The 12,614-nt window shown below is 44.3% G+C and overlaps 1 long non-coding RNA gene across 1 annotated transcript in view; it reads left to right on the plus strand.

Moving 5' to 3' along the window:
• Positions 1–1,982: 1,982 nt before the first annotated feature.
• The window catches only part of LOC144180921 (uncharacterized), a 28,828-nt gene continuing 18,196 nt past the window's right edge, over positions 1,983–12,614 (plus strand). The window contains exon 1 of the long non-coding RNA XR_013324566.1: positions 1,983–2,162. This is a non-coding gene — a long non-coding RNA (uncharacterized LOC144180921). The remainder of the gene's footprint in view (positions 2,163–12,614) is intronic.

Below are 12,614 nucleotides of genomic sequence, written 5' to 3' on the forward strand. Positions count from 1 at the left end.
CATGTGACTTTGCTTCATGGCACTTGTGTAAAAAATTGCACTCTTCTTCCAACACTCTTTTTGGCTGTTGCACTAAAGAGATAAAATGGGTCCTATTTAGCATGTTGGTATTATTTGGGCGCTGTCCTGAAGAGCAAAGCAGTGAAGTGTGAATCCAACCCATAAGAAATATCTTGGTTTAGCAAACCGTTGATACTAAAAAAGCCTGGAATGATGATGAACATGGAACCTAACTGATGGTTTGCATTGAGTATCTCACAGGGTGCCGGTAATGACCAAAGTGACACTGGAGAGAGGAATGTGTCAGGCATTGAGATGATTGGCAGCTGATAGTTTTCAGCTCAATGGCTATGACGTAATTGAGATGCCAAATGTTTCTTTTTCACACTGATTTGTGGTTTCGGCTCTACCGTCTAGCTTGGTTTGTGGTTTCAGCTCTACTGGCTGCTTTACACTTGTTAAGGGAGAGATCCTTTGAATAGCATTTTCCTCAGCCTTAATAAAACACACATGTAACTTCACTTAAGTGACCTCAAGAAATTCAAATATCAAACGCAAACACCATCGTTATTCTTACATTCGGCATGATTACAAAAACAGATTTTATAGTGACTCAAAACTAAAGTACAATCGTTTGTACTAAAGTACAAGATGTCATTTTTTTTTTGCTACAAGATGTCATTTTTTTTTTGCAAAGGAAATGTCACTAATGAATTCCACAGTTGAACTATTGCTATCATGAATAGTCATTGCAACACATAAAACTGTCATCCAATCTGCGGCTTCCCTCCCAAACGACATCAATTCGAGGGAAAGGGATTGGTGATAACCGCAGCTTTAGAAAGTTGTCATTTTAGCTGACTGATGGAGGCCACTGGTGATTTCCCCCCACAGCAAATCCATCTGCCCGCGACTCCTTTTGAGGTGAAAAACCGCCATCTTTTAATGTGGCACTGAATGTTTCCCCAGACTGAGAGTTAGTGGTGGACTAATTAGATATTGGGAGGCGAGTCTTTTACCAGCGTACGGTTGCCAGAGCTCTGTGTGACTGCATGTCATTAGTATTGGAAAAGTACACCCGTCCACAAAGAGCCGCGGTCACCGAGAGACACTAAAACATCAAAGAACATATCCAGCTCTTCTGGGGGAAGGAATTTGCACAACATAAACAGCCTGTAAAATGGAAAACTACATCTGTGTCTATTTGTTTTGCTGAACGGCAGCCAGCCTTGGCGGTTCTCGCTCCAAGTCCTTCCAAAAACAGTGCTTTTCCAAATAAAAGGAAAAGGCCTGTTTCATCCATCTGTTTCCAATGCAGGCCGTGCAAGTACTGGAGCGCTTTACAGCACCGGATCTCACTCGGTGGGAGGCTAATTCATTAAAGCCTTCTCAACGCATTGGGCCTTTTTTCAATTAGCTTGGACATTACATGTTTGATGATACGTGTGTCACTGTCACTGCATTTATTTATTTATCATCTCATCTCATTTTCTGAGCCGCTTTGACCTCATTAGGGTCGCGGAGGGTCCTATCCCATGGGTCAGAATCGGTGGCCAACCATGCACACTGACCCCCATACAAAGGGGCAATTTAGAGTGTCCAATCAGCCTACCATGCATGTTTTTGGAATGTTGGAGGAAACCGGAGTACCCAAAGGAAACCCACGCAGGAGAAAGTGCTAACTGCACACATATGGACATGACCTGGATTTGAACCCCGGATCCCAAAGCTGCGAATCCGACATGCTAACCACTCTTTCCACCGGGCCATCCTAATTATTTATAATCTGCATTTCTTACTGCAACAAAGTGAATTTGCCAAGTACGGTATGCTTAAAATGTTATCTAAGAAAGTGGTATATTTGTAGAGATGTGTTTTCATTTTTTTACCTGAAGGGGGCAGACTTGTCAGAGAAATAAATCCATGAACCTTGATTATATTAGTTCATTAGGTCACCTGTTTTAACCCCATAAAACTGGAATTTCCCTTTGGAACATGGTTGCTCTGTTTTAATCTATGGTTAAATTGATAATATAACTGGATTTTGTATTTCCTTGTAGTGGTGGCCTCATAAGGGTTGCAGGTGTGCTAATGGATCTCATTTTGGGCAAGAGGTTACACCTGGTGAGATCACCACCCAACCAATCACAAGGCACATGCAGGTAAGCAACCATTCTCACTCAAACTTTTTGAAAATGGACTTTTTTTCATGCTAAGGTTGACTTAACTTTGTTATACTTAACAAAAATAAATGGAATAACACTAAGTCGTAATTCAAACCTGGACCTCAGGACTTTAAGCGAGCCGTTCTAACCACCAATTGCCCAATAAGAAGTTAACAATTCTCCCACTGTGAACGATTTGTTTCCAATAGACCAGTAAAAAAAGTGCTTTTCCCCCTGGTTCATGTTACACTGCAGATTCCAAGCTGGAAATGTGAATTGAATATCCATAAATAGAAGCCAACGCATCAATGTGAACTCCATCGCATGACCGCCAGCGTGCAAGCACGTGGCGGAAAACAGTAGATCGGTGGCTGATTAGGTCATTAGAAAGTCTAAGTCGTGACACGCTGTCCAGCTGCGCTCTCGGTCAGCTCTGGCTCGAATGATTCGCCGTGACCTCACCCAATTGCTGCGAAGCCCTCGGTGTTCTAACTATTTCTCCTCGCTTGTCGACGCCAACTCCCCTCTGGGACCGCCCGGCCGTCGGCCCGTGCCGACCCTCCTGTCGGTGGGCAGAGGGGCGGGTGGGGGGCGTGGAAGGGGTAACGAGGAAAACGGCTCGACGGTTCTTTTCTGGACTGACGTACACACAGTTTTGCTTGGCAGCCGTTGCTGTGTGCGTTTGGGGGTTTCCACATTTTTATCACTTCTCTTTCCCCCAGTGTGAGTGTTCATTTGATGTTCTACTCTCCCTTCAAGGGTTTTACACGCTATAATCACTCCTCAGGTGTGTACTAACATTTTATGTGTTGTTTTTCAAACGGAGGCTTATGTAATGGAGAATGGGATGTCTCTGGAAGCGCTGGGATCTGGATATTATTAGGCCATAATTTAAGAGACCAGTCACAGTGTTGGAATTGGTGCATTGAGCCACCTTGCTATTACCCCATCAAGAAGTGGAAATGGAAGAAAATATAGAGGTGGTAATTATTTTCCTTGGAGCCAGTGGAATATTTGTGACTAGCTCAAGCTCTTTGTTATACATATATATGTATTTTACGGACGGAAGCCTCACCTGAGTATAAGTCGCAGTAGCCAAATAATACACAATGAGAAGGAAAAATATATGTACAAATTGCAAAGGACTTAGATATTTTTTGGAGGCAGTTTTTAAATTTGTTTTCAAAACCCCAACTTTTGCACTGAGGAAATGCAGCCCATTCTCGCCTTTCCCAATACCATACCCCACACGAATCCTCCCACACTAGTGAGTCAGTCTAGAATGAAAGAGAAATAGGACAGCATGAATTAAAGATTAATACGCCATCTGCTGGTGGCTGCGTGTCAGCCTCCCCTCGGATGTTTAATCACCTGATAGCGTTGTGTTGGAACACAACCACGGCGCTGTTAGACTCGCTGTATCGTCACCGAGCTCAGTTATTTTGATCCTCCTTCAAGCCTGCTCATTGGATATTCAGGGCTCTATGGCATTGGCACATCTGTGGCGCCGTGTGGACGCCACCCACGGCAAGGCTCCGCACGGGCCCACGGCGGAGGCGGATGTCACGGATACGAGGGCTCGAGGGCACGCTTAAACCGGAGGCCGTTAGGGAACTTCCTCTTCGCCATCCAACGCCGCCTGCGGTCTGGACGTAGAAGCTGTAGAAAAGTTATCAGGGGGGATTCATCGGCCCCTAGTGGTGAGAACGGCATCAATTATTTGCGCTGGCAGATGTTCACAGGAGCAAATATGCATGAATGCGGAATTGGCAGGCGTCCCTCAGCCTTCGCCATGAACGCAGGAGCAGTTGTTATGCTGGCTCGGGTACAGACGGCATTCGTCTGAGCTGTCAGCACCGCCAACCACTTTGCTGGAAATTATTTCAGCCCTTAATAAAGGAACCGTGGTGCTCTATTACATTTGGCGGTGGGGTCAACATTCTTGGTGGGTCTGTCATCACGTGGACACACTCCAACAGTGGGCCTTGTGTGCTCGGCCCACCGCCCGCCCGCACAGCCTTTAACCCACGCATGAAAATAATACTGGCGGCCAGACCTCAAATGCAGCCGACGGACTGCTTCGCATTCAACGGTGGGCTCGACATTGTGTCAAATATCGCATTGACGATGATGGACTCGCTGATACGTGTGGACGGCTTCTGTACGAAGAGGGAAAGGTCGCATGCAAGCTCATCTAACAGCGCCATTAAAAGTCAAGAGGGAGTAGATCACATTGTTTTACAAGTTAACACATGTCAAGCCTAGGCTGGAAATCAAGTGCATGATTTTCGATTGGCATGTTGCAATGTCGCATTCCCCAGAATACACTGGAAAGAGATTATATCCTTTGGGTAAAAGTCATTAGAAAAAGAAGCATTGACATTTTTGTGGGCCCTTTCTGTGTAATCCAGCCAAATAAATGGGGTGCTATTGTGTCACCTGCTCGCCTTACATGACAAGCTGCCAATAACAATAACAAAGTTAGCGTGAGACGAGCCCTGACTGTTAAACGACATGCAAGCACGACTTGTGGAGAATTGCTACAAGGAAGGCCTTTTTGGCAGACTGCCACTTGCGCCTCTTCCCCTGAGGGCTCTTACTCATGAATCAGGGAAAATGGGAATTTCACATATTAAAAGAGGGTCAACGTCTCTAATCACAGCGTTGGGATGTGGAAGGAGGGGGATTGGGCACATGCTTCACTTCTCTTCAAACACGCTGCTGCTGTTTTAAAAGCACTCGTTTTAAGGGGCATCTGCAAACGGCTCTGTTACGGGAAAACAACCCCTGACAAAATTGGGCACCTGTATCGAGGGGAAAGTCGTTCCTGCCAATTTGTTGACAACATTTCACGTAAAGATGACAACGTTGTCAAAACGATTGACGGACTCGGTGACCTGAAAAACAGCAACTGTCATTTGAAGGAAGGTTTTGATGTTTTAATTTGGTTTGCTCTAAATGTAGTGGTGCCTTGAGATGAGCTTTATTTTGTTCCAGAACTACAAATGCTAATTATAAGAATGTCTATGGCATTTCTGTTGTATTGTGGTAGTCCATTTAGGTGTAGCATTTTTTCCCTATTAAGCCATTTAGGGCACTTATATTTAGCTCTGGGCTTGTAAATCAATGCCAGAAATATCAGAATATCAAAGATCATATCTGTTAAAAACTCATGTCAGGTCACTTGTTTACCCTTCATGTCACCTAAGGGTTGCACGCAGTGTATTTGTTGACAGGGTAGTTGGTAGTATTGTCACGCAAGCGATTGTTTGTCTGTCGGTAAAACTGAGGTCATCCGGCGCTTTGTTTGTTTGCCCGCTCAGTTGAGTCCACTAAGAGTGGATGCTAGCCAGGAGACGGGGATTTGCACTCATCAAGGGGACCACCAGGCACTTTGCCCTAGACTCTCAGATAAGATGACTGGAGTCACTCCAAATGGCTCCTGAAAACAACCCTCAAAGGAAAAAAAAAACCTCTGGCAACCGTAAATATTTGGTTAGCCAAGCACTTTATGGCGTTTATTGTAAGAGGAATTATAGCAGTGGGGAGGTGTCAGATGCCTTGAAATATTTAAGACGTCACCCGCCAACCGTCCCTCCTCGGCCCAACCCGCAAAAGTCGAACAAATAAGCAGTTGGGTGCGGGGATTTTTTTTCCAAACAGGTTGGAGAAAACAGGTGTGAGCGTGCCGCCCTATAGGCCAATTGCGTGTTTTCCTGCAGAGGTGATTCATAGACAAGACAGGGCCATCTCCTTGTTGCCACTGTTTTGGAATGAAAAACTTTATGTAGTCTTCCAATGTATCCAAGACTGTTATTTGCTGGCAAGACTGTTCAACAAATTAAAAGTCACCAGTGAATTTGAATGAAGCAGAAATAGATGACGTATTCCCTGTCCAATGGAATGGATGTCTATTTTGGTCAACGGTAGTCAATGGGTGCATTTTGCCCTGCTATCAACATTTTTGTCCCGGAGGCAATTCTGGAAATTCCATTCATCCAAGCAGGAATTTTATAGTGCTTGTTGAGTTGGACTTGATCCCTGCTTTTGGCAGACAACAAGCAAACATTGAATTATGCCTTTTTTCTTTTCAATGGCTGTACCATACCATATTTTCTGGACTATAAGTCACTCTTCATTTTGAGAGTTTGGGTGAGCCTGCAACTAATACTCAAGGGTGATTTATCTGTTATAATTTTTTTTTATTTTTGGGCTATAGTTATCCAAAAGCTATAAATTTTACATTTAGTAGGTGCATTTTTAGCCAGTTGTTCTCCATTCAACTATTTTCACTTTAATTGTATTTATTTTTGGTTTCTAATCAAATTTAAAAACTGCCCTCTCTAAAAGGGAACATAATATTCCAGGGTGACCTATATATACTTTTTTCCCCACTTCATTGTGCATTATTTGACTGGTGCGACTTATAGTCCAAAAAATATATTATTCGTTTTGTAGACAAAGTTTACCCTCTCGGCACATGTCTTACCAATCATAAGACTGAGACTTGAAACAATGTATAAAAGCATAGTGATTTTTCTTCCCTTTTCCAACCATTTCCTTTCTTTCGGCATACAGCAACTCACCAGTTCTCCCTGGCCTGTCCTCGCCCTCTATGTGTAGCTATCTTGGTGGATTAAACTGAAGAAATGACTTGGCCGATAAAAATGATTTATGTATGGCCTAAATATGCACTGTAGTTTTAACCATTATTCCGGTATAGAGACGAACCGCATCCGAGATATTTAGTCAAAAGCTTCTTCCGGATGATAGGACAATTCTTAAATCAAGCTTGCATGAATGTTTTAGAATGTGTGACCAAGTGTTCATGGGCATTGTCCTCCTCTGCCACTCATCCACATTACACCAGGGCGTCTGTCCGTATCCGTCGCCCCCTCATCTCAAGCCCCGGGTCTTATTACTTTCATGTCGCCCGACCCCAAGCGTACCCTTAACCACTTGGCCCTTCCTCTCCCGACTGGCTTCTTCTTCAAAAAAAGAAAAAGGTCAGGCGTCCGCAGATTGCCACAGGATGGGGATTCCTCATTATCCTGTTAACTGTACATTTATCTGACAAGACGGGTAGAGAAAGCAAGAGCGACCCCCGGCATCATTAAGCTTTAATGGACAGCCTCGGAATGAGAGGGAAGCCATAAAAGCAGAGTCTCTCTTTAATGTCTCTGATCGCCCTGACAGGATTATTAATCAGGAACTAAAGGAATTTAAAACCTTTGCTCTTGGCTCCCTCACTTAGAGTCTTTAGCTCGCGCCATTACGTAGCAAGCCAGGGTCAGGAGGGCCGCGGCTAATTGGTTCTACAGGGTTTTGAATAACAATGAGCTGAGCCCAATTACTGAACTACAGAGAGGCGGAGATGAGAGCGTCAGGGCGGAGGAGGCGGCCCGGTGGAGCATACGCACGCGGGACGGAGGGAGGAGACGTTTGGCGTTTGGCGGTGGCGGTGGCGGCGGCGAGGGCCGACATCCCCCTCCCGCCAGTCGGGATATTAATGAAATCAGTAAATGAGCGCTGGCACAGGCGGGGAGAAGCCACGCGATGGAGAAGAAAGAACCTCCGCCACCGCTGCCACCGCTGCCGCCTGGCTGGCTCCTCATTGGCTATTCCTTTTGACTTTCACAGCAAAAGCCTCACTCCTTTTGTCCCACATTTTCTTTTCTCTTTGTATCTCATGTTCATTTATTAGTGATGCGTTTAGCTCTACGCCGACACGGGGGCGGGCGGGCGACTGGGGGTCCCAGTGGTCCTTTGATAGCGCCGCTCTAACGCAGCCTGTTTTGTAAAGCCTTTAATGCTGTCTATGGGGCTTTCTTCTGCACTGATGGCCAACATAGTTAGTCCCACAAGTTTTAGAGCAGACTGGCCTATAAATCTCAGCTCACTCATTCAAAGGCTCAAATCCTCATTTTTGCTTGTTTTTTTTTTAAGGTTCTTACTCATCCCCGGTGACACGTAGCCGCGACTGCGCATTTGTTACTACACAACGCAGTTGATGATGAAATTGGTTTATCAGATTTTGGAAGGCCTCGTTTATTCCGGCGGGGCTAAAAGAGCTTGTCGAGCACTTGGGGAAGGAAGCGCTTCCGCCATTGAAATGCTTGCGTCAGTGGCACTTTTTTTTCTTCTTCATGGATCTGCTTTCAGATTCATGAATATCTCTACTCTTCGAGCATTTGCGGCTTTCAAGAAACGCCGCCTCTTTCTCGGCAGTCATTCGAGTGGGCGCAAAATGGAAAGAAAATTCCAACATGGTGGGGTTTCACCTTAGCTGATGTTTCATGTTGGCACTCCTGGGACTGACTGCACGATGTTAATTGCTTCAAGCAGAGGTTTTAGCCTTGACCTTTCTGCGCGAGCAGGCAAACCAAATTCTCAGCGGCGTGGCGTGGCACGCCTTTTGTCACTCGCCGCTTTCTTCCCAGATGAGACGGCTTTTCTTTGCTTATGTTTTTTTTTTAATCGGCTATAGAGCAAAAGCGCCGTACTCCAGCTGGAATGAGAAGGAGATAAATGCCTTCTTAACTCTAGACTGCAAATGAACTACAAATCCTTGAGCTGGATTGCTGCTCATTCTTCAATTATGTAAGCCTCCATCTGTGCTTTCTTTATTCTGTCTTTTTTTTTTATATAATTTAAAAAAAAAGCAGAGTATGGGCAAACATTACCACCCCACCAGATGATGACATTGTCACCCTGGGAGTGCTCATTTGCTCATTCTTCAATTATGTAAGCCTCCATCTGTGCTTTCTTTATTCTGTCTTTTTTTTTTATATAATTTAAAAAAAAAGCAGAGTATGGGCAAACATTACCACCCCACCAGATGATGACATTGTCACCCTGGGAGTGATAATGAACGTGAAAAAAAGCAAAGGAGCCTATGTTGGTGTTACCATTTGCAACGTGAGCGTGAAATGTGCCATACATGTTTTGTTTATGCCATCCTGAATATTCATCTGCAGCGATTGATTGGCTTCGTTTACTTTTGTCTCTTGGAAATTCTGACTGACGGCGCCTTTCATCTTCGTCCACCCAAAAAAAATATATCTCGAACTTTTAGTATATTCTCAACTCTTCACTGTAGTATTTGCATGCCGTAAGAGTATAGAGTCTGCGCTTTCCCAAGAGTTTATCATTATTTCACATTTATTTTGTCTCTCTAATTACCTAATTAATTCCGTTGTTTTGATTGCGCTGTTTACCGTGTGCTCGGCGGAAGTGTAATCCGGGTGTATTTGTCTGTTTGAAGAAGAAGAAGAAGCACCCGCGCTGAATTATTCATGCTCCGCTTCAGCTACGACAGCGCAACCGTTTAAATGATGAAGGCATTCGTGAAATCATTCCTCCCACACGCACGTACGGCGTTCGTGCTCGCTCTCGCACACGCACGCGCGTGCAGGAAGCGTCCCGAGGTGGTGAAAATGAGCAGAAAAACATTTGCTTTGCATTTGAGTTTACTTCATATTTAGTAGAGAACTCGCTGGCCGCCATTGACAGCACTAGACCCGACTTTCTCAACGCTTGTTTTTTTAGTTGAGGCTCACTTACCTGTCTACCAAATGTTAATATTGTGCCTACGTGACCGGTAATAGATCACGAGGAGATTATTTATTCATCTTGATTCACAAAATTAGTCAATTGCTCAATATAGAGCTAAAGGGAAAGAAAACACATGTCCATCCCAGTGGAAATAATCTTGTTTATCAAATTGAATCAACATAGAAAGAAGTAAATAAAGGCCAGTAATTCCAAGAAGTGGCCACTTGACATGGGGGCAGACACTTTTCTAGAACTGGTAATCTAGTTGTATGCATTCCAAATGACCCACTCTCCCATGTTTTGTCATTAATACCCATTATCACACATATTATTATTAGTGTGAGCGCATATATAACTGGCATATAAAAAAAACCCTATAAAACTTGCCGTGATAGGCCCAAATCAAGATTTCAGATGCTTTGAACTGAAGTTTCTCAGAGGCGTTTATTCGTAAATCCTTAAAACATTGGAGAAAGTACACACTGCATATGGATTACGTCGTTTTTATTGACATATTCAAGGTTTTAACGGAGAAGGCTGGATAAGCGTATTTCATCTTAAAAAGCATTATGCTGCACCTCTACGTTTATTTTTAAAGTAGTTTATGTTGTACCTGTACCTTTTTTCAAAGCTAGAGAAAGAGAATAAACGGGTCTATTAATCAAATATAATACATCAGTGGTTGTACTCCACCCTCAAGGACAGAATTAGGTTTCTAGCTGTCTTCCGATTGTTGACGGGAAGAGTATTTTCCCCAATGGGTTGGCAAGGAGAAAAGCGCTGGCGTTTCCCAGGAGGCTTGTCTGTTTATTGTGTTTACCGTCAAATCCTGAAGGACATGCAGACGCACTCTTTGTGCATTTTTCCTCATCTCATTTCCTTCCTGTGAACTCTACGCGACAAGTGAGGGCGTCAGACGTTTCTTTTATGCATTTGCAAAAGCGCTTTGACATCTCTTAAGGGACCACACTCCTCTTATACACTCATTTACATGAAGAAAATCCATAGACAGGCATCATTTGTTGGCTCTTATTACGCACAGTTCCCTAAGGGTGCCATTGTCCTTAAAACACATGAATTCTAAGTACCAGCTACGGTGTTCGGGATGCCTTTTTTCTTTTGATGGCAAGTGCCTTGACGGACGTTATCTGCTCGCACGACTCCGGGCTCAGACGAAGCCCCGAGCGTACACAACGTTGGCTTTTATTTTCAAAATTATGTGTGAGTGTGTGTGTGCTTTACTCCGTGTATCCAAGTAGATTGTCAATTCTATTTGATCTAGCTTAAACATACATCTTTAATCTGTGCTGCAGGCTGTGTGTGGCAGCGTGTAACCGCAGTTCCCGCCTTGGGCCTACAGAGGGAAGCATAGCAAACGCGGCCTTTACTCGTGGTTGCGTTACACCTGCGACCAGCTAGCATAACTACCGCGTCTTTATTAGCGTTCTTCTTCATTGAACCGCGCCAGGAAAAATGAAATAATTAGAAAACGGGGAGGGGAAGGAAAAAAAATCACAAGCGCCTGATGAGGAAAAAAGAAGCACGAGCCCTCGGGGCCTTCTGTTTGTACTGACAGAGGACGGGTTATGCTAATTGAGCGCTCTTTGCATAATTAGAGAGAAAAAAGTTTATCGTTATTTTTAGTGGAGGATAGCCAGACGGAGGGTAATTTTAAGTTTCCCGGCAGGATAGTGAATTAAAAAAAAACAAAAAAGGAGAGAGAGTGCAAGAAAGACTCTCTCAATGTTATTCCTGCTGTCTTTTGATGCGGGCTGCATAATTCATCTAAGATACTTAGCCCGAATACACTTTAATGATGATGACTTTTCCCAATGTGATTTTCCAAATGTTTTAATGTACTGTCTTCATAGCAGATGTGTTTGCTGTGGTAAAACGCGCCGTCGACACATGAATCTCATCTGCTAAATCCAGCTCTCATCATTTATGTTTAATGAGCTTTCACGTTTTTTTGACCTCACGCTGGGCTCGTGGCTTCACGTCAGCCATGACACCGCACGCAAGTCAAAACACAAAGTAGAGATATTTCAATCCTATCTGCATTCACCTAAGTAATGTCTGATATGTATAAACTCTGCATCCACATTTGGAAGATCCAGATTAGGATTTAAAGCTACCCTTTCACTGAACTTCTGTGCACTTTTATCACTTCCAGTTTGTAACGGCAACCAATGTGTTAAAGCCTGCATTAGGACATTACCAAGAGTTTATGCTGCAGTAAGTGTTCCTATCTAAGGCTTTACAAAGCACCAGGGATTAAGCCACAGTGGCGCACTCCTCTCATTTACGTCACTCTCGATACACTCTGCATCGGCAACACGTCGGGGCTCTCCGATGGGGGGCAAGTGCACCATACTTTCCCTCCCCATTGTTCTCCATCGACATGGCCGCCTGCTTCTCGGATGTAGGGAATGTTCCGGCTCTTCAAAGGTTCCCTCTTTTTGTTATGCGCGGCAGCCCTAGGCCACAAGCACACAGATTAATATTTTAAAACATGTTCCTTTGCTTGAAGCCCCTCGCCCTCCGCCCCCTTTTCGGAAAAACTCCCCCCTTTCTCTCTTTCTCCCAGCCCATTCTTTCTTCGACACTTTATTATTTTTTTTAGCCCTTCCCGCTCTCCAGCTCAGCCAAATGTGAGATTTTCTTCTCGACGTCTCATGTTTTGCTGCTCCACTGCTCCCCTCCACCCAATCACTCGTGTGCAATGTTCTATGGATTAATAAGATATGATCCTGCAAGGTCCAGCAGAGAGTAGTACCAAAGCAGCGGGGGAGAGGTTTGTTTGGGGCTGCAGATGAATTTTAATGAGTACCAAGGGGAATATCCTGCCCCCCCCCCCACCCCCCTTCCTCTTCTTCTTCTTCTTTTTCTTGGGGT

Source organism: Stigmatopora nigra, chromosome 22, assembly GCF_051989575.1.
Source record: "Stigmatopora nigra isolate UIUO_SnigA chromosome 22, RoL_Snig_1.1, whole genome shotgun sequence".
NCBI lineage: Eukaryota > Metazoa > Chordata > Actinopteri > Syngnathiformes > Syngnathidae > Stigmatopora > Stigmatopora nigra.